General features: G+C 39.7%; 1 long non-coding RNA gene across 1 annotated transcript in view; it reads left to right on the forward strand.

Moving 5' to 3' along the window:
- The first annotated feature begins 2,052 nt into the window (after window positions 1–2,052).
- The window catches only part of LOC136150759 (uncharacterized), a 101,462-nt gene continuing 81,139 nt past the window's right edge, over window positions 2,053–22,375 (forward strand). The window contains exons 1-2 of the long non-coding RNA XR_010659928.1: window positions 2,053–2,133; window positions 18,160–18,198. This is a non-coding gene — a long non-coding RNA (uncharacterized lncRNA). The remainder of the gene's footprint in view (window positions 2,134–18,159; window positions 18,199–22,375) is intronic.

Raw genomic sequence — 22,375 nt, forward strand, 5'->3', positions numbered from 1 at the left:
AGTTTGTACTAGAAGAATGTTTAACTTCTCTGAAGAAAATGTGGATGTTTACTTGTGGTGCTTATAAAGCTTTGAGAAAGGTACAAGGTGGGAGTATAATGAATTATATTCTAAAAGGATTCATTATATAATGAATTATTTTCTAAAAGGAATTTGGCCAAAATATGCATGTACCTTGTGAAAAGAGAGAGAGAGAGAAAGAAGACTGTTTTCTGTGGGTATATCCAGTTCATTCTGATACATTTTTAGCCAACTCTTACTTTGTACACATATGTTGACATATTGGTCACTGATCATTAATTTATATGACCTTTCAACATTTCAGACATAATTAAACATGGTGTATATCCATCTTACCAGCACCATTTTGATATGCCAAAATCAGAAATTGTGTAATTACCATGTGAATTTATAGCAGCTACAAAAAGTATATTTGCTCACATGCTTAGACCATACACTGATTCAGTAATGCATATATACCTCCTTGCTTAAAAGAATTTTTTAAACATTTCTACCATCACTTTCTTTGTTAAAATCTTTTCCTCTTAATCTCCTTCCCTACCTCAAAATTATCTGCTGCAAAGACAGGAATAAATTAAACAGCACAATTAAATAGATAGCCAATGGGGAATTTGCCATATGATTCGGGGAACTCAAACAGGGGCTCTCTATCACCCTAGGGGGTAGGAAGGGGAGGGAGATAGTACAGCTAATGCTGCCCTATGTTAGGGAGAAGTTACTGTGGAAAATTGTAAGCAACCAAAAAGCACGTTTCTGAGTCTTAGAATGTCTAAGAAACTGACCACAACAGATAGTAACATGACACATAATATTTAAAATGAAGGTTTTTTCCCCAAAAGCTACTAGGGTGATGAACATGTTTCTAGACAGGCTTCTTAAAAGCTGTTCAAACCAGACTCTAGAAAGATAAATTTGACCACCTTGAAAATGCTGGGCTTCTTAAGTAAAATATGAATGGGAAAACTAGCTGCAGACTCTAAGCACTAAGACATTTGGATATATTTTAGCAATATGGAATAAAAGATTCAACTTTCTAAAAAAAAATAAAAGAATCATTACTTGAGATAGTATAGAGAGTAGAAAATAAGAGCTATCAAAGTTATTAACATGGAAGCTTCTGACTGGAGATCGATTTCTGAGAAGCCATAGCTCCAGCCAGAGTCCTGGACATTAAAAGGAAGTTCTTGCTAACACATAATTAAGTACCCACAGTTTAGATAAGCTATCTCCAAAGGGCAATTGAACTGCCCTCCAGGTTTTGAAATTTATAGTTACTCAATGAAGTCATTGTTTAGCATAAAAGAAATGACATTCTTTTTTTTTTTTTTAATTTTTTTAGGCAATGGCACCCCACTCCAGTACTCTTGCCTGGAAAATCCCATGGACGGAGGAGCCTGGTGGGCTGCAGTCCATGGGGTTGCTAAGAGTCAGATACGACTGAGTGACTTCACTTTCACTTTTCACTTTCATGCATTGGAGAAGGAAATGGCAACCCACTCCAGTGTTCTTGCCTGGAGAATCCCAGGGACGGGGGAGCCTGGTGGGCTGCCGTCTGTGGGGTCACACAGAGTCGGACATGACTGAAGCGACTTAGCAGCAGCAGCATTTTAATTGGAGGCTAATTACTTTACAATATTGTGATGGTTTTTGCATACATTCACATGAATCAGCCATGGGTGTACATGTGTTCTTCCTATCAGAAAGTCATTTTACAGTATTAAAACAGAAAAAAAAAATGGCATTTGACATAATTTGTCCCACAACCGCTCCCTAGTTTCCATTAAAATTCTAAAGCTATTTATTTTGCCCTCCACTGGCACTAATTTGGCAACCTTACTCTCTCCATCTACTCAATGTGAGTTCTCTGTAAGCAGTAATTCAACATACTTGCCCTGACCAGAAATATGTGACTTTGCTGTGTGTTAAAAATAGCTTCCCCTTTTGAGCACTTGTGATTTGTTTAGTTTATTCTAGTCTTCTACTCCTGACATGTCTTGGAACATTACTTCTGTCCTTCATTGGATTACAGGACCTGTTGAGAAAGTCACCGGTCACAGGCGTGTACATGACACAGGCACTTTTGAACTCTGGAGCAATGGATACTCCTGCAAGGTTAGTCCATTTCATGGCCAAAGTAACACATCTATATTTTTAGTTCATTGTTTAAAAAATAAAATTAATAATCATAAAAATATAAGAATAGTCATATTTCATTTTAAATTTTAGTGTAACTTTATAATTCTGTTTTATTGTACACTGCAATATTTTCTATCTTATATGTTATAACCCTAGAACAAGTGCAGAGATGCCTTTTAAATGCCTTTTAAATATTTCTGACATGAAAAATAATTACCCTTTGCATATTGGATATGTCATTATTTTGAGTCACACCTTCTTCGTAAATCAAAGAAATTGAATTATCATGACTAATTCTTAATCCACTTTGTATCTAAAGATAACAAACATTTGGAATAAAAACTTGAAAGACAAGCTAATTATTTAGATGTTTTATCTACATGATATTAAACAGCTAGATGTCTGGTTAAACTTCTTGTGTTTAATAGAGCAAAATGGAAATTTTAGTTGTCTTCTAAATTTAATTAACAATCAATTTGATCAAAACATTTACTCTGGAACTTGCATTATTGATTTTGAATGCCTGTATTGATCAAATTAACCAGAGGCTGTGCAAAATGCACTTTAAGCTGCAGTAAAACCTGGGTAGTCTGAGCCTTCAGCTCCTCTTAAAGCCCCATGCAGTGAGCAATCCCTGGATTTCGAGTGTGTGTGTGTCTGTGTGTTGCGGAGGGGGTTTGGTAACAACAGCACAGCGGGAAGTGAGCCTGTGGGTATACACATGTACTTATATCTCCTGTAATTTTTTCTGTAGATGTTTATTCTTTCACACATCCGTTCTCATTCCCTATTCATTAATACAGATAAATGGCTATTGAATCAATCTAGTGCTATTGGCTGCTATTAACCTTTTGTAAATCCTTTAGGTTTGATCACTATGGTTACCTAAAAACCTGGCAAATAACCTTGATTAAATAGCCTAAATAAGTTCTGTGTGTCTAGTAAAAGTTCTTTATTTAGGAAGATAACATTTTCAGTTGGAATATGCTAAGCTTTAAACTTTTAATAAACTCTTAATAACTGTCAGTGCTATTATGAAAGTTTCCAATTTTATGATCATCTTTTGACTCATTTTTCTGAAGCCCTGATTATGTACGATTAATGAGGGTTTTCTGTCAATTTAACTTTTCTCTTATTTATTTTTCATTGCTTCTGGGAATACTTAAGAAGTTTCCACCACTGTTCTGTTTTTAAATCAAATAATTTATGAAGTATAATCAGCTTTAGATTTCAAATTGTGCTTTCATACATGAGCCATAAAATTTTAAATATTACATTTAATTGTATGAGGATGTTGTGTTACTACTTATTCAAATTTCATAGTAGTAAGTTTTTCAATAAAAACTTTTATCCTTATTATTTTCTTAGGACATTTAACTATAGTGACTATATAGCTCAACCTTTTAAAAGTGTGTGGTCTTAAAATATGAATATGCTTATGAGGAAAAAGGGACAGTGTATTTTAAATCTGTTTAGTTCTTCAACAATCTAAAATGTAAATGTACTTCAACAGTCTAAAATGGTCATCCTTCTACCATACAGGATTCTAATTAGGCCTTCAGTTCATTTTTTTCTGATAGCAATATATCATATCATTTGTTGGCCATTGTGAAATTCTTGCAAAAATGAAATATAGGGGACTCAGAAGTTCAGCATTCACAAACCTATAGAGATATCACCATACTCTCCCATTTAAAGGCTCTTGTACACCTAATTAAAGCACTGACCACAAATATCAGGTCTGAAAAATGGAAATGTTTTTCTCCCAAAGCCCATAGAAAAATGTGGTATCTCACTAAAGAGCACGGTAATCTTAAATGCAGGGATCCCCAGTTTTAGTCTCTTACTGTGACTTTATAGCTATCCATAAGGTTCCGTTCATCTTTGGCCTTTGTCTCATTTGCTGTCATTTGGGGCTAATTCCGCTTTGTTTTCTTAAATCCAGTTTTGGCTAATAAATACCTACAACATATTTTACTATATATAATAGCACTGAGAAATTGAACTTTGAGTACAACTATGTAGAAAATATCAAATATGATATCATTATAGTATAAGTTGGTTCAGCATCTGTGTCAGATTATGTTATTCAAACACATGAAACAAATTTCTGACTTGATCATCCTCTGCAGACAGTTCTTGTCAGTTGAAGTCTGTTTGTTGTTACTGCTCTGTCAGTGGATCATCCCCATAATTACAAAAATTCTGTTGAATTCCCAGAGGTTTTCTATATTTCTTATCTGTTACATTATTCGAGAATAAGATATTACATGTTGTTGTTGTTCAGTAGCCTAGTCATGTCCAACTCTTTGTGACCCTGTGGACTGCAGCACACCAGGCTTCCCTGTCTATCACCCACTCCCGGAGCTTTCTCACACTCATGTCCATTGAGTCGGTGATGCCATCCAACCATCTCTTCCTCTGTCATCCCCTTCTCCTCCTGCCTTCAATCTTTCCCAGCATCAGGGTCTTTTATAATGAGTCAGTTCTTTGCATCAGGTGGCCAAAGTATTAGAACTTCAGCTTCAGCATCAGTCCCTTCAATGAACATTCAGGACTGATTTCCTTCAGGATTGGTTGGATCTCCTTGCAGTCCAAGGGACTCTCAAGAGTCTTCTCTAACACCACAATTCAAAAACATCATTTCTTCAGTGCTCAGCCTCCTTTATGGTCCAAGTGTCACATCCATATATGAATACTGGAAAAACCATAACTTTGACTATGCAGGTCTTTATTGGCAAAGTAACGTCTCTGCTATTTAATATGCTGTCTAAATTTCTCATAGCTTTTCTTCGAAGGAGCAAGCGTCTTTTAATTTCATGGCTGCAGTCAACATGTCCAGTGATTTTGGAGCACAAGAAAATAAAGTCTGTCACTGTTTCCATTGCTTCCCCATCTATTTGCCATGAAGTGATGGGACCAAATGCCATAATCTTCATTTTTTTGAATATTTAGTTTTAAGCCAGTTTTTTCACTCTCCTCTGTCACTTCCATCAAGAGGCTTGTCAGTTCCTTTCCACTTTCTGCATGCATAAGGGTGGTGTCATGTGCATATCTGAGGTTATTGATATTTCTCCCGCCAATCTTAATTCCTGCTTGTTCTTCATGCAGCCCAGAAGTTTGCTTGATGTACTCTGTGTATAAGTTAAATAAGCAGAGTGACAATATACAGCCTTGACATACTCCTTTTCTCAGTTTTGATCCAGTCTGTTGTTCCATGTCTGATTCTAACTGTTGCTTCTTGACCTGCATACAGGTTTCTCAGGAGGTAGGTAAGGTGATCTGGTATTTTCATACCTTTAAGAATTTTCCACAGTTTATTGTGATCCGCACAGTCAAAGGCTTTAGTGTATTCAATGAAGCAGAAGTAGATGTTTTTCTGGAATTCTTTTGCTTTTTCTATGATCCAACAGATGTTGGCAATTTGATATCTGGTTCCTCTACCTTTCCTAAATCCAGCTTGAACATCCAGAAGTTCTCGGTTCATGTACTGTTGAAGCCTAGCTTAGAGAATTTTGAGCATTACTTTGCTAGCATGTGAAATGAGCACAATTGTGCAGTAGTTTGAACATTCTTTGGCATTGCCTTTCTTTGGGACTGTAATGAAAACTGACCTTTTCCAGTATTATGGCCACTGCTGAGTTTTCCAAATTTGCTGGCATATTGAGTGCAGCACTTTCACAGCATCATCTTTTAGGATTTGAAATAGCTCAACTGAAATTCCATCACCTCCAATAGCTTTGTTTGTAGTACTGCTTCCTGAGGCCCACTTGGCTTTGCAATCCAAGATGTTTGGCTCTAGGTGAGTAACCACACCATCGTGGTTATATGGGTCATTAAAATCTTTTTTTTCTTATAATTCTTCTGTGTATTCTTGCCACCTCTTATTAATATCTTCTATTTCTGTTAGGTCCATACCATTTCTGTCCTTTATTGTGCCCATCTTTGCATGAAATATTCCCTTGGTATCTCTAATTTTCTTGAAGAGACCTCTAGTCTTTCCAATTCTATTGTTTTCCTCTATTTCTTTGCATTGTTCACTTAGGATATTATATATAATAGAAGGAAAAAGAAAGAATGAAAGAGAGAGGAAGAGACAAAAAGAAATGACTGCTCTTACAACAGAACTTCACAAAGCATTTTCAATCAGGATTTAGGTAATAGGTCAAATTCTAGTCCAAAAATAGCCAGTTCATTTTGTTTTTAATAAATTTTAATTCAAAGCATCTTGGCCCTAGGGAGAAATGGCATTTGTTCCAAAGGTCCAGGGATCCTGGAGATCAGCTGTCTATGTTCCTTTAACCTTACGGCAAGGCTGCCTTAGTTAATGTCACATCTTCCTTATTATTCATTCCTTGGGAAAAGTCAGTGGCTGATATAGAAATAGCCAAGTGCATTATTCTAAAATGAAGTGATTAAATCAGGAGGTTGAGGGTCACATGCAGGAACCCTGGGGATGGATATTTTTCCTTGTTCTCAACACAGATTTTTTTCTTTTTTTATGAGAACTCTCAAAAACAATTAGTCCCTTCAAAAGCAGCCCATGCTTCATTTGATGTGGCCATGGGTTTCCCTGATGGTTCAGCAGGAAAGAATCAGCCAGTAATGCAGGAAATATGGGTTTGATCCCTGGGTTGGGAAGATCCTCTGAAGAAGGAAATGACAACCCAGTCCAGTATTCTTGCCTGGGAATTCCCACAGACAGGGAAGCCTGACAGGCTGCAGTCCATGGCAGCTGCAAGAGTCAAATATGACTTAGCAACTAGAAGTACCACTGACCACCTTGGTAAACTCTGTCCAAGACTGAACCTCAGAGGGTGCAAGGAGGAGTAAAATAGTTAACATAAATTTCTGTTGAGGAATTATAGGGGCTCAGAAAGATATGACACCCACAGCACATATACATTTATGTCATAGATTTGGAGAAATCTGTGACAATTCTCCAATGCTGAACTGGAAACAAATAGATGTGAGAGTATGATGGCAGGCCAAACTGGAAGGGTAGACTAGGTAATATGAGATGAGATGAGAAAATGCATGATAATGTTTCTCAGAGCATGTCTGGTACTTTGCAGATTAACTCTTCCACAGGAGCTGGATGGGACCTAATGCTTAGGAGCAGAAGCCCGTGATGGCAGAGGGAGGGGTCAGGAGACTCATGGTGCTCTCCTGGGGATCAGGTGCTGGGAGGTTCAGATGATGCTCCCAGTCTCTGGCTTCAGGGAATTCTCTCTCAGGACATCTACCTTGAGACCCAGTTAAATGTATCTGATTCCAACTGTCACCTGAACTCCTAAACAGGTATATCCATCCTCCAGCTGGCTGCTGGTGAGGGGTGACAGCATGTACAAAATCTGCTTGTAGATCTGGAACTGCTGGGTTAGAGATGGGGACTGTTTAAAGCCTAGGACTAAGTTCTGTCGTTGTTCAGTCACTAGTCATGTCCGACTCTTTGTGACCACACGGACTGTAGCATACCAGGATCATCTGTCCTCCACTCCCTCCCAGTTTGCTCAAATTCATGCCCATTGAGTCAGTGATGCCACCCAACCATCTCATCCTCTGCCACCCCCTTCTCCTTTGGCCTTCAAAAGGACTAAGTTCACAGTGCCTCTTGAACAGGACTGCCAGTGTACTAAACTGGCAGGTTACCTATGATCTCTGTAACAGGAAGGATCTCCAAAGTTAGGGAAGAGATGTTTCAAGTATGGAAACATCTTCCTTATTAAAACACAACATGAAACCCTTGAATTAAGTTTTGCGCCAAGAAGAACTCTCAAGAAGAACAGCCAGCTGGCAGGAGCTGGTTCTAGCGGCAGCCTCTGACCCATTTACCTAAGCACTGTCTTTCTGTGTAGTCTGTCACTTTGATTACCTCCGTCATCACCAATTCTGTGACCTGACAGCTTCTCTTTAAGTTGTTGGCCTACATATAACTACATTCTTCCTTTCCTTCATTCTTCTGATACAATAGAGACATGTAGCTTTTTCAAAATTAATGTGATTCAGTACTAAATTAAAATTAAAAGTCAAGATGCTTCACATAAAATCACACTTCCAAACTTCAAGTTTTTGATCCTAGGATGACTGTGAACCAGCCCCCAAATGCTGTGCAATTTTCTTCTCTGGGTTCTCCTCCCACCACCCCATCCTATGTGTTAATCAGAGTGTTTTAGCTGCCATATATTTTTTCTTGATTTTTCTAATGTGGTACATGTTCAAACAATAGGTTGAAATAGATAATAAGAAGGAGCAGTTGGTTCCAACAAAGGTGGTAAAGAAAGGGCTCTCTGTAGAGAAAATAATTAAGTCAAGAATTAAAGGATAACCAATGGCTAGCCAAGGGAAGTTGGGGCATGAGTATTCCTGGCAGCTGGAGTGGCTTATACACAGGCAGCAAGAATCTGGTGTCCTGGAGGTACAAACACAAGTTATGGAGGGCCAGAATATATTGAGGAAGAAGAGAGGTCATAAGATAAGGCTGGATAAACTCAAAGGCTCTATCATATAGGCCAAGGTGAAGAGTTTGAACTTTGCTATGAAGGCAAGAAGCCACTGAAGGGGTTGTATAGGGGAGTTATATATTCTGTTTTATCTTTTGAGAGTCTCCTCACTGCTCTATGAAATAGGGAATCAAAGAAAGGAAATATAGAAAAAGGAAAGCCAACTAATAGGCTGCTGCATAGATCTGGGCAAATGGTGATGCTGGTTTCAACAATTGTTTTCAAACTACGGGTCACACAATCATTTTGGTGGTGTTGAACAGCAATGTCAGTGAAATAGAATGATGTGCAGTAGAAAATATCAGAGGTTATCTTATCACTTCACGATATTTTCTCTCAGTTTCTTATGCATATTCCTATAGATACACAAGTAGTTGATTGTACCATGAAGTGGATTTATCACTATGAGTGGTGATCCAAGGGGCTTCCATGGTGGCTCAGTGGTAAAGAATACACTTGCAATGCAAGAGACGTGGGTTCAATTCCTGGGTTGGGAAGATCCCCTGGGGAAAGAAATGGTAACCCACTCCAGTACTCTTGCCTGGAGAATTCTATGGACGGAGGAGCCCTGTGAGCTACAGACCATGGGGCTGCAAAAGAGTCAGACACGACTTAATGACTAAACAACAACAGTGATCCAAGAAACCCCTGGTCAATACCAAGATGGCGACAGTAGATGCAACCAAAAGAGGAGTCTTCATCATAAAAATGTCCTCAAATATATAGAGATGGAAGAGATCAACTTAGAAAGGACAGAAAGAGAAAGGAGACAGCATTCTATTATATATTTTAAGTATTGCCTTCCTATGGGCTTCCCGGGTGGCTCAGTGGTAAAGAATCCACCTGCCAATGCAAGAGACAAAGGTTCAATCCCTGGGTCAGGAAGATCCCCTTGAGGAGGAAATGGCAACTCACTCCAGGATTCTTGCCTGGGGAATCCCATGGGCAGAGGAGCCTGGCATGCTACAGTCCACAGTGTTGCATAGAGTCAGACATGACTTAATGACTAAACAACAACAACATTGCATTCCTTTATTTATATTCTATTCTTCAAGAAATTATTTCTAGTAACTTGTGCAGAATGGTAATTTAATAGGATTGTAACATAGATATAGGAAAATGACAGATAACCTGCCATTTTTAAAAAGACTACACTGAAAAAGAATTGGAGCATAACCTAATGGTCACCAATAGGTCTTTCTCTTACCTTTCAACTAGGCACTGCTTTTCTGTATCACTAATGGATCTCTCCATTGAAGGATCACCACTGATGGTGTTTATAAATGGATTCAGAATATCTACCAAAAAAGTAGCATGAAGGGAAGGAAATATTAGATTCTATGTCTGTTAAATTCAGTCTTCATTTCTTCTGAGACTTTCTTTGCTCTTCTGAGGTGATGATACTAGTTTTGCTGAGCTTCTAGGCAATGCAATCTGACCTTCCTTTGGTTTAATGAGCAAAGTCACCACCCTACAACTAAATATTCAAAAACTTGCATTATCACCTTGTATTTAGTTGCTCAGTCATGTCCGAGTTTGTACGACCTCATGAACTGTAGCCTGCCAGGCTCCTCTGTCCATGGGGATTCTCCAGGCAAGAATACTGGAGTGGGTTGCCACACCCTCCTCCAGGTGGCCAGGCCCTCCTCCCCATCACCATAGTGATAAAGAATGTATTGTGCCTTGGGTCAAATGCCATGTTTATGTTTCATTTGGCCTAATACATGATATCATGACCTCTCTTAGAGAAGGTCACCTAAATGAGTGTCTCCATCCATATCTGCTTGAGCAGCTTGAATTTAATGTTATTTGGGATATCTCCAACCTGATGAGAAATAGATTTATAATAAATCATCATTGAAATTCAGAAGCTTGCCTTGGAAAGAAAGGGTACATGCCATGGGCAATTAGCAAATGCAGAAATCCTTTAATTATAAGTCATACCCTTGCCTGAGGAACTTTGTACTGTGCTGACGAGAGGCAGAATCTAATAGTGAGCCTTTTCATTTTACATACACATATACACACACCCACAATCTAGGAACATGTTAAGACCCATATGTTCAAACGACCTATTTACAAATTGCTAGATGAGAGCAGCTTTAACTCCCTGCTTCCTCTGCCATAGCAAGCTTACTATTCCATCACCTTTCTTCTTCCTGGGATCCTCTGCATCAGTTGTAAAAAACCTGCCTCTCTCCCCTCCTCCTATCAGACGCTTGTCATGGCTTTGGGGTAGGGGACAACCAAAGACTATAGAAGTATTCTAATAGTAGACTCTTTAAGAATTTGTAGTCAAAGGAATGAGTCTCTAATTGTAGGAAATTAACTTCCACTGGGAACTTGACAAGTTGCTACTTGGGATGCCTGCCCTGTTGCTTCTCAAACTGGACCACCCAGGTAGCTAACTGCATGTGCTGAATGTCCATACATTTTGATAAAGCCACCCAGAGAGCCTCTCCCAGCCCAGCTAGTTATGCTGCTGACTCTACTATAAAGCCATTCCTATGCCAGACGAACCACAGAATTTCAGAAAATAAGGCACTGAGAACAAGGTAGCATCGTCATTTTCAATCTGGCTTTTCATCCTCAAACCTCACAATGTTGGCCCTTTCTGCAGAATTTCAGTTTGGTTTGTATTATTCACTGAGGAAGTCTGGTACCTTTAACAGTCTTCCTTTTAGCATAGATAAGAACAGCAGACTAACAGTTCTTTGAGTAAGTAGGATTAATTATCAGGAAGCTGTTGATAGTTCATTGCTGACCTGTAAAAACCTAGTAAGAATGAGGTCGGCTAAATAATGGACTCATTTAAAGTTTGGGTCATATAAGACGTCACTGAGGATCACATCATTTCAGCAAAGAAAATATTACAGAGAGCTCTCCTCCTAAAAGAAAATAGTTTTTCTGCTGGAGAGCTTCCAAACCACACCATTGCAAAACCTAAACACTTCAAACCATTGAAAGCTAATGTTTAACTGTCTGGTTCTAGTTGTCTTGAAAACCCTTTCTCCCCTGATAACTGATTTTTGCTGAAATCCAGGTGTCGTTTAGCTTTTATTTTCAATTATGTTCCTTATGCTAAATGAACATACTTTCATTGCCTAGGGGTTATTTTTTTGTATCCTGCGTGGTGTAGAGCATATTCTGCCCTGCCCTCTGTGATTGGGAAAAGTAGTAATAAGCATTTTATGGAATTGGGGAAAAACAATAAAAAGCAGGGCTGGATCAAGGCATGATTGTGAAATGCCCGAAATTTTTTAAGCCCTTGTCTCCTAATTTGCAATTTAACCCTTTTTGTGTCTTAATTTCTGTGGAATCTTCTTCAGCCAGTATTTAGTGGCCCATCTAAGCATCTTCTGTTGGAGAGTGGACTGAGACCAAACATGATATTGTGCACAAAATAAGGCCTGATACATAGTAGATGTTCAAAAATTGCCAAGTCTGCATCTCCTAAGCCTCATGACTAAGGGATACTTAATACTGTCATATGATGAAACTGCTTTTAAGAACATTTGCTTGAAAACTGAAAAACTTTCTGAACCCAAAGGAATGTACCTATAATTCTGAATTTTAGGCCTTGTAGGAGGTAGAGAAGAGACATGGTAGCAGGTAGGGGAAGGCTCTGAAGTGATGACAGCTGCTTGTTCATTAGATTGGCCTTGCTGGAAAAAAATGTCATAGTGTAGGTAAGGCATGGGGGCCAGGCAGAGTGTGGGGCCAGATCACTCACACCAGAGGCAGAGAGCCTCTGTCCCAGATCAGTTCCAAGACCTCTCCCCTGGCAGCCCATAGGTCTGGATTCTTCCACCTTTCTTCTGCTATCAATCATTCATGAAGGGTCCGATTAGTTAGTGCATGTTTAAAGGTCACAATGACAGAGGCAGATACAGGATCTGTGAGAGCTGAAGCTTATACACTCACAGGAGCCCTTTTCCATGTAATAGAAAGAGTGCAAAATAATAAATACAAATGTGACTAGTTAGAATAATAAAAATAAATCAGCACAAACTTTACACTTAAAAAACCAACAAGGGACTTCCCTGGTGGTCCAGTGGTAGAGAATCTGCCTGCCAATGCAGGGGACATGGGTTCAATCCCTGGTCCGGGAAGATTCCACATGTTGTGGGTCAACTAAGCCTGTGCACCATAAATACTGAAGCCCATGTCTCTGGAGACTGTGCTCCACAACAAAAGAAGCCACCACAATGAGAAGTCCATGCACTGCAACTAGAGAGCAGCCCCTGCTCACTGCAACTAGAGAAAGCCCTCATACAGCAACAAAAGCCCAGTGCATCCAAAAATAAAATAACTTCTTTTAAGAAAGCTGACAAACATTGCTAAAAAAAATCCATAAGCAAATAAAATCTGTAAAAGTAATGTTTTAATTGCCTTACTGATACACCCTTTAGTATATTGGTATTTTTCTTGGTTTTCTTTTTCTTTTTTTTTTTGTTGTTGTTGCTTACTGTGATTGCTCCCTCATGAATCTCCTGATAAGAGAGAACTTCTGAGTTAACCGCATCCGTGAGAACCAAAATCTTTGCCTACAGTTTTTCCCATAGGATAATTTGAAGAACTTTCCCTAGATGGGCTTCTGGCACTGAACATTTCAAACCCTGTTTATCCTCTATATTCACATAATTGTGGCACTGGAAGGACACACTCAGATCACATTTCAATATCTACCCCAGTGTCTTCATTCCATGACCACAAATGAGTGGGCAGTGAGAGCATTTCAGCCAGCGTTCCTGGGTTAGAACAGGTAGCAGAACTTAGCTATACCTAGAAGTGACTGCAACCCACGTAAATATATCCCACTCAACCCAGACTTGGGCTTCCCTGATAGCTCAGTTGATAGAGAGTCCGTCTGCAAGGCAGGAGACCCTAGTTTGATTCCTGGGTTGGGAAGATCCACTGGAGAAGAGATAGGCTACCCACTCCAGCATTCTTGGCTTCCCTTGTGGCTCAGCTGGTAAAGAATCCACCTGCAATGCAGGAGACCTGGGTTCGATCCCTGGGTTGGGAAGATCTCCTAGAGAAGGGAAAAGCTACCCACTCCAGTATTGTGGCCTGGAGTATTCCATGGACTGTACAGTCCATGGAGTCACAAAGAGTAGGACACGACTGAGTGACTTTCACTTTCACTTTCACCCCAAACTAAAAGGATCCTAATTTCAGTTTGCCATTAGCCAAATACCCAAAATGTCCACAGTCAATCTGACACCACCCAACATGAAGGGATGTAAAGAGGAATTCCATATGGAAAGAGAGAACAGCCTTAACTGATGTGGTTAAAGTGTTCTACTTTTTTCAAATTTTACAAAAGCATTACCATCTTACCACCTACATGCATGTTTGGTTGTGTCCAGCTTTTTGCAACCCCATGGACTGTAGCCTGCCAGGCTCCTCTGTCCTTGGGGTTTTCCAAGCAAGGATACAGGAGTGGGTTACCGTTTCCTACTCTAGGGGATCTTCCTGATCCAGAAATCAAACCTGCATCTCCTGCGTCCCCTGCATTGGCAGGCAGATTCTTTTACCACCGTGTACCACCTGTGATGCTTCTGCAAATGAGAGTCCCAGAAGATTTAAATTTCTGGAGCTTCACAAAGTGAATATCTCAGCACAGAATTCTGAAAAAGAAGAAGAAGAAGTTTTATCCTTCCCCAACCTGTAAGAAGAGCTCTTTCATGCTAAAGTACTCAGTAACCTGCTTCCCCAATGGCTCAGCAGTAAAGAATCCATCTGGATTGCAGGAGATGCAGAAATCACGGGTTCAATCCCTGGGTCAGGAATATCCCCTGGAGGAGGAAATGGCAATCCACTCTAGTACTTGCCTCGGAAATCCCATGGACAGAGGACCCCAGTGGACTACAGTCCAGGGGGTCACAAAGAGTGGAACACAACTGAATGACTGAGTACGCATACATGCACTCAGTAACCTAGAAAGACTTATGTAAATGTCATCAATATTGTATCAGTATCATTATTAAAGTCATTTATGCCAAGCATAAGGCAATCTCAGAGGCAGAAATCAGGATACCTGGCTCCCTGGGGAATTGAGGGGGGATTTTTCCTGAACCATGTAGCTGGTTCTCTCCAGCCCCTCCTTTAGCACTGCTCAAGGCAACCTGAAGAAGCAACTTAGGTTATGTTAAGAAATGTTTTAATCTAATTTAATCATTTTAATTGTCTGATTCTTTAAATCCTACCTCTACCCTGCCACCAAGAAGCTGTGTGAGCTTGGGCAAATTAGTTCACCTCCCTAAGCCTGAGATTTCTCATCTCTAAAATGACACTAATAATACTTGCCTTGCAGAATTGTGAGAAGGATTAGATGGACAGTACATGTAGACTACTTGGCACGCAGCAGATGACTAAGATACTGGAGCCATTGTACTTATTGGCCACATTTCAAGTATAACTATAAGGGAAGAACAAGAGGGGAATATTAGACAGCTGGGGTCTAGGGACTCCAGGTGCACCCCACATGGCATGGAAGGAAGGTAGAACTCTAGAAATACTAAGGGGTGATGCTTGCAGTTTCAGCATCTCTACTTTGCCCCAGGACCCAGTAGCAACACAGTGAAAGTGACCATGCCAACATAACAACAACAGCATTCTACAAACAGAGTTTGTTAGTAAACATGAGGCTTTTAGGAGGCAACAGTAATTCAGATCAGATTCAGATCATCCTCATGGATATAGGGTCTGACTCTGAAATTGCATGAAATTTGGGAAATGTTCTTGCCTTAGATGGTTTGGTATTTGAACAAGAACAGTGGATTGCCTCTGGTCAGGTGGATGCGCAGAGTGCCCAGCAGGCTGTAGGGGTTCTGTAAAGGTTTTCTGACTCCAGCTGAAGTGATCCATTCTGAGAGAGCCTGGACACTGGTTTGTGGATGTGGGACAGGCTCTGAGTAGCCTGAGACATCTGCAGATTGCTGCCCTTAGTGACTGACTCTGAAGCCAGACTACACTGGGACCCAAATCCCAGCTCTAGCCTGTAACATCTTTACAACCTTGGGCAAACTTAAATTCTTTCTATCTCAGGTCCCTTCTTCTAATGTGAGGACAACAAAGTATTTCATCAGGTCAGGGTGAGTATTAAATGAGAATTAAATGATATATGGTGACTGCAGCCATGAAATTAAAAGACGTTTGCTCAAATGTTAAATGGAAAATCTGGTGAAGATGTCCAGAGGTATTTGGCTTTTGTAGATTTGGCACCAGAAAGAAAGTGATAATTACAGACATACATTTTAGATTTTCTAGCTGTATTAGTTTTCTGTGGCTGCAGAAAACAAACTTGGGGTTTGTTTATTTATTTAAAGAACAGCTTTATTGAGCTATCATTGAGATACTATGAATTTACACTTTAAAAATATAGTTCAGTAGTTTCTAGTATCTTCACTGAGTTGTACAATCATCTGACTTTATTATTATCATCTTTTTTTTTTGGCTATGCTGGGTCTCTGTTGTGGGACATGGGCTTCTCTAGTTGTGGAGTGCAGTCTCAGTAGTTGAGGCATGCAGGCATAGTTATGGCATGTGGGATCTTAGTTCCCTGACCAGGGATTGAACCCAGGTCCCCTGCATTGGGAGCACAGAGTATTATCCACTAGACTACCAAACAAAGTCCCTAACTTGGAGTTTAAAACAATAGAAATTTATTTTCTCACAGTTCTGGAGACTAAAAGTCCGAAATCAGTATCCCTGGGCCAAAGTCACAGTGCTGGCAGACCATGCTCCCTCCCTCTGGAGGCTCTCAGAGACAATCTGATTCCTGCCTCTTCCAGCTTCTGGGGGCTGCCAGTACTTCTGGTACTGTGACGTCATCATTCCAATCTCTGCTACACATTGTGTTCTTCTCTGCCAGCTGTTTCACATATTCATCGCCTGTACGCTCTTAAAGACACAGGTGATTTCATTGAGGACCCTCCTGGATAATACAGAATAATCCAGGATAATTGCCCCATCTAGCTTCCCTGGTGGCTCTGACAGTAAAGAATCCACCTGTAATTCAGGAGATCTGGGTTCAATCCCTGGGTCAGGAAGATCCCCTGGAGAAGGGAATGCAACCCACACCAGTATTCTATGTGACTTCCCAGGTAGCGCTAGTAGTAAAGAACCTGCCTGCCAATGCAGGAGACGTGAGTTCAATCCCTGGCTTGGGAAGATCCCTGGAGGAAGAAATGGCAACCCACTCCAGTATTCTTGCCTGGAGAATCCCATGGACAGAAGAGCCTGGCGGACTATAGTCCATAGGGTTGCAAAGAGTTGGACACAACTAAAGTGACTTATCACAAGCTACACAAAACCTTTACCTTAATCATATCTACAAGGTAAGTCTACAGGTTCCAGGGATTAGGACCTGATATCTTTAGAGTCCATTAGCCTATTTCACTAGTTAACATGAAAAAACTAAGATCAATGGCATCTAATCCCATCACTTCATGGCAAATAGATGGGGAAAAAATGAAAACAGTGACAGACTTTATTTTCTTGGGCTCCAAAATCACCACAGATGGTGACTGCAGCCATGAAATTAAAAGACACTTGCTCCTTGGAAGGAAAGTTATGACAATCCTACACAGTGTATTGAAAAGCAGAGACATCACTTTGCTGACAAATGTCTGTCTAGTCAAAGCTATGGTTTTTCCAATATTCATGTACAGATGTGAGAGGTGTACCATAAAAAATGCTGAGCACTGAAGAATTGATGCTTTTGAACTGTGGTGTTGGAGAAGACTCTTGAGAGTCCCTTGCACTGCAAGGAGATCAAACCAGTCAATCCTAAAGGAAATCAACTCTGGATATTCATTGGAAGGACTGATGCTAAAGTTCCAATACTTTGGCCACCTGATGCAAAGAGCCAACTCATTGGAAAAGACCTTGAAGCTGGGAAAGATTGAAGGCAAAAGGAGAAGGGGGCAACAGAGGATGGGATGGTTAGATAGCATCACTGACTCAGTGGACATGAATTTGAACAAACTCCAGGAAATGGTGAAGGACAGGGGAGCCTGGTGAGCTGTAGTCCATGGGGTCACAAAGAGTCGGACATGACTTAACTGAACAACAACAACAACACTTGTTAATATGTGATACTAGTAAAACATGGATGAAGGTGAAATTATATGAAGAAAATAAATCTAAACATTAGAACACTGGGAACCATTAATATGTAACAGGGAAATTAAGAAGAGCCACTACAGGGAAGTGGGAAAGAAAGAGGAATAGTCCAAGGCAACAGTCTGGGCAGGGATGGAAAGAGTGTTTTACATTCCAATGATACAGTACTTTCACAAAGGACAGCATTTGGGAAACACTTCAGAGAATCAGAGGAGATCTGAGAAAGAATCATTGAGTTTATTTTAACTAGTAGGAAAAATACCCCAAAATTTAGCCAATGTGGATTTATTGACATGGGAGTGAGAAAGCCAAACTGCAGCAGATTGAGTATGGAGTCCCTTACCTCTGCGTTATACTTTGTCCACAGGCACAGGTGGGAAGGAAAATGGTGCAAGCACATAGCTTGGTGAGTCACTCTTCCACCTTATTCTCAGTTGAATTTTCTTTGACTTCCCCAAACAAAAGCTCAGAGGCCCTCAACTTGCCAAGGTGGACATGACCCATATTAAAAGGGAAGACATTGTGTTCTTGCCACATAAATATGTTTGCTCTTCAGCTGGAGAGAGGTGAGTGATAGAGGTTTATTTATCCTTGTAATTGTTTAGCCTCCTCTCTTTCTAGGGTGTTAATGACTAGACTAGTCAAGCAGTGGTACTTTATACTATTTTGCAATATCTTCAGAAGGACTCTAAATAGTAAATCATTTTAAATTTTTTCTAATATATGAACATTAGGTAGTCACTCAGTAGTCTTTTAGATGAGCTTCTCAGGTGGCTCAGTGATAAAGAATCCATCTACCAGTGCAGGATACACAGGAGACCTGGGTTTGATCCCTGGAGAAGGAAATCACAACCACCCCAGTATCCTTGCCTGGAAAATTCCATGGACAGAGGGGTCTGGCCGAATGAAGTCCATGGGGTTGCAAGGAGTTGGACATGACTGAGCATGCACACAATCTTATAGATATGAGACAATGTGCTAAGCATTATGTTAGTTGTCCTTTCGTGTCTGACTCTCTGAGACCCCATGGACTGTAGCCTGCCAGGCTCCTCTGTCCAGTCCATGGAATTCTCCAGGCAAGAACACTGGAGTGGGTTGCTATTCCCTTCTTCAGGGGATTGTCCCAACCCAGGGTTCGAACCCAGGTATCCTTCATTACAGGCAGATTCTTTACCGTCTGAGCCACCAGGGAAGCCTGCTAAACATTATAGGAGATAATATACATATAGTAGGGCTAATAAAGATTAAGATTAGTAGCTAACATTCTAGTGCCTTGTGTGCAACAGGCACTGATCTAAATGTTTTACATATTGACTAATTTCAATAATCTGATAAGAAAGGAGACACTAGTATGATACTCATATTATTGTGCCCTTATTTTATAGAAGAGGGGACTGAAGTAAAAAGATAAGGAAAAGTCACACAGCCAGGAAGTATGAAGTGAGGATTATCTGGGCCTATTTTCTGAACTGCTATGACATACATTTTTTTCAGCATCTGCAAGAAAACTTCTCTAACACACTTATTTTAGGCAGGGGCAATGCAAATAAGCATTTTTTCAAAGTGATTTAACAAAAATTAAGTTTTGATTTTAAGAAAATCTTCTAATTCTGCAAATCCTTATCCATTATTCATATTCATCTTTACAGAGTACCTATAATGTACTAGGCACTAATCTAGAAGCTTAACTTTCAAAAACTAATAAAACCTTGCCCCCCTTTTTAAGATGGAACTGGTACCATCTTTCAATTTCATACAGTAATCAGCAGTATCACCCTTTAGTCCTGAGCTGAGATGAAGCCAACTTTTCCCTCACTGTGTGTAACAGACAGCATTGGATCTTTGAAAGAATTACATTGTATGGTAGAAACTACCACTACTCATTTTTGAAATCCTCTTTCTGGGGAAAATTGTGCTACCCTCAACCCCAAATGAAAAATTACAGAGGAAAACAATGGAAAATTGTACGTGGAGAATTTTTTTCTTGCAACATCTCCGTCGATAATCCAAGGTTCTGAGAGGCACTATGTTCACAGTGTTGAGCAACACATTTGATGTTCCTCGGTCTGTTTTCTGAGGATTGTCGAACCTGACATCTCAGGTTAGCTTGCCATGACCCCAAGCAACACATAGAAATTAAGAGGAAGTCAAATTCCACTTGTTCCACTACCCACCCACTCAAAGGCAAGAATCGAGGGAAATCTCAGAACCTCAGTGCTCAGAGTCAAGGAGCCTGGCCCCCTTCTCTGCAGCAGTTGCAAGTGAGCCCCAGAACTGCAGGACCTTTTCACACTGTGCCTAAGCCCTACTCCATCAGAACTTATCAGTGAAACTCATTTGTCCTTTATCCCAAAAGAAAACTCTGACTCCTTCTTACTCCCCCATTCCTAGGCATGGTTGCCAGATAAAATACAGGATGTCAGGTTGAATTTAACTAGACATCCTGTATTTTTATTAGCTGAGTCTGGCAACCTAACCCAGGTCTTTCAACCCCTTAGGAGAAAAGGCCATCCATATGCCGGAAGACTTCCCTGATCACCTAACCTATGCTGAATTGCGATCTCTCCTCCCGCAATGCTCTTACTCAAGTGTCAATTTTCCCCATAGCATTTATTTATCATCATCTGACAAAGGATACATTCTGTTAGAGTACATTTTGATTTTTTTATTCTCTGTTCTCCCTGCCTCCCACCAGGCTGAAATCACATGAGACTACAGATATTGATATATTTTGTTTGTGCTATATATATTCAGTACCTATAATAATGCTTGGCACAGAGTAAATATTTGATAAATATTTGTGAATGAATTTGTTAACCATCTATTCATTTGATGTCAAAAATGATAGTCATGATAAATATCATAGGTACATTTATAATGATAACTAATCATGCAAATAGTTCATATTTATTGAGCATATAATATATATCAGGCAGAATGCTAAGCGGTTTATGGAGATTAACTCACTGCTTACAAAAATCCAGTGAGTTAAAAATTGTTATCCCCATTCTACAGGTGAGCTAGCAGATAATGAGGGGGAAAAAAATGATTGTCCAAGGGCTCACAGGGTAGTATTGAAATTCAAATCCAGAAGTGTGGCTTCTTTATCTGAGTCCTTTCCTTGAAAAAGAATGCTTTTTCCCTAGGAACACTAAAAATATGAAAAAGTATTTTTTTCCCATTCTGAGGGTTGTCTTTTCATTTTATTTATAGTTTCTTCTGCTATGCAAAAGCTTTTAAGCTTAATTAGGTCCCATTTGTTTATTTTTGTTTTTATTTTCATTACTCTAGGAAATAAGGCAAAAAAGATCTTACTGTGATTTATGTTAAGGGGTATTCTGCTTATGTATTCCTCTAAGAGTTTTCATGGTGTCCAGCCTTACATTTACATCTTTAATCCATTTTGAGTTTACGTTTCTGTATAGTGTTAGGGAGTGTTCTAATTTCATTCTTTAACATGTAGCTATCCGGTTTTCCCAGCACCAATCATTGAAGAAACTGTCTTCTTCATCGTATATTCTTGCCTCCATTGTCATAGATTAGGTGACCATAGGTACATGGGTTTACCTCTGGGCTTTCTTGTTCCATTGATCTATAGTTCTGCTTTTGTGTTTTGATTACTATAGCTTTGTAGACACAGAAAGACAAATATCATATAATACCCCTTTCCCTGGTGGCTCAGAGGGTAAAGCATCTGCCTGCAGTTCAGGAGACCCGGGTTCGGTCCCTGGGTCAGGAGGATCCCCTGGAGAAGGAAATGGCAACCCACTCCAGTATTCTTGCCTGGAGAATCCCATGGACAGAGGAGCCTGGCAGGCTATAGTCCATGGGGTGGCAAAGAGTCGGACACGACTGAGCAACCTCGCTTTCATTATGTGGAATCTAAAAAACAAGGTACAGATGAACTTATTTACAAAACAGAAGTAGAGTCACAGGTGTTGACTTATGGTTACCTGGGGATAAGGGTGGCGGGGGAAGGCATAAATTTGGAGATTGGGGTTGACACACATATACCACTATATATAAAATAGAAAACTGATAAGAACAATCTGTATAGCACAGAGACCTCTACTCAATACTCTGTAATGGCCTGTATGGAAAAAGAATCTGAAAAGAAAAACAATGGATATATGTATATATGTATAACTTATTCACTTTTCCATACACCTGAAACAAACACAACATTGTAAATCAACTATACTTCAATAAAAACTTTTTGAAAATTAAAACATGAAAAAGGGTTTAAATGCTCATGTAAACTATTAAAGTCTTTTGAGTGAATAAATTACTGCCCCAGGCCAAAGAATTTTTTCAGTTGATTGCTATATGTGAAACAGAACCTGGATGTGGACAAATTAAGACCTTCTTTGTAACAGCAGATTTCAGTCATATTAATAGAGCATTTAGTTGAAGGGTAAGTTGAGAGAGTCAGATCATGGCTGATCATCTTTCTTCCTTATTTTAAAGCTCAGAATCTTGACTCCAATATACAACTCACCAAGGTACCATGTATATACTTAAAATGTTTCTTAGAACTTTATAAAGATGGTAAAGGGATCTGAACCCATTCTAAAATGAAAATG

This window comes from Muntiacus reevesi, chromosome 19 (assembly GCF_963930625.1).
Source record: "Muntiacus reevesi chromosome 19, mMunRee1.1, whole genome shotgun sequence".
NCBI lineage: Eukaryota > Metazoa > Chordata > Mammalia > Artiodactyla > Cervidae > Muntiacus > Muntiacus reevesi.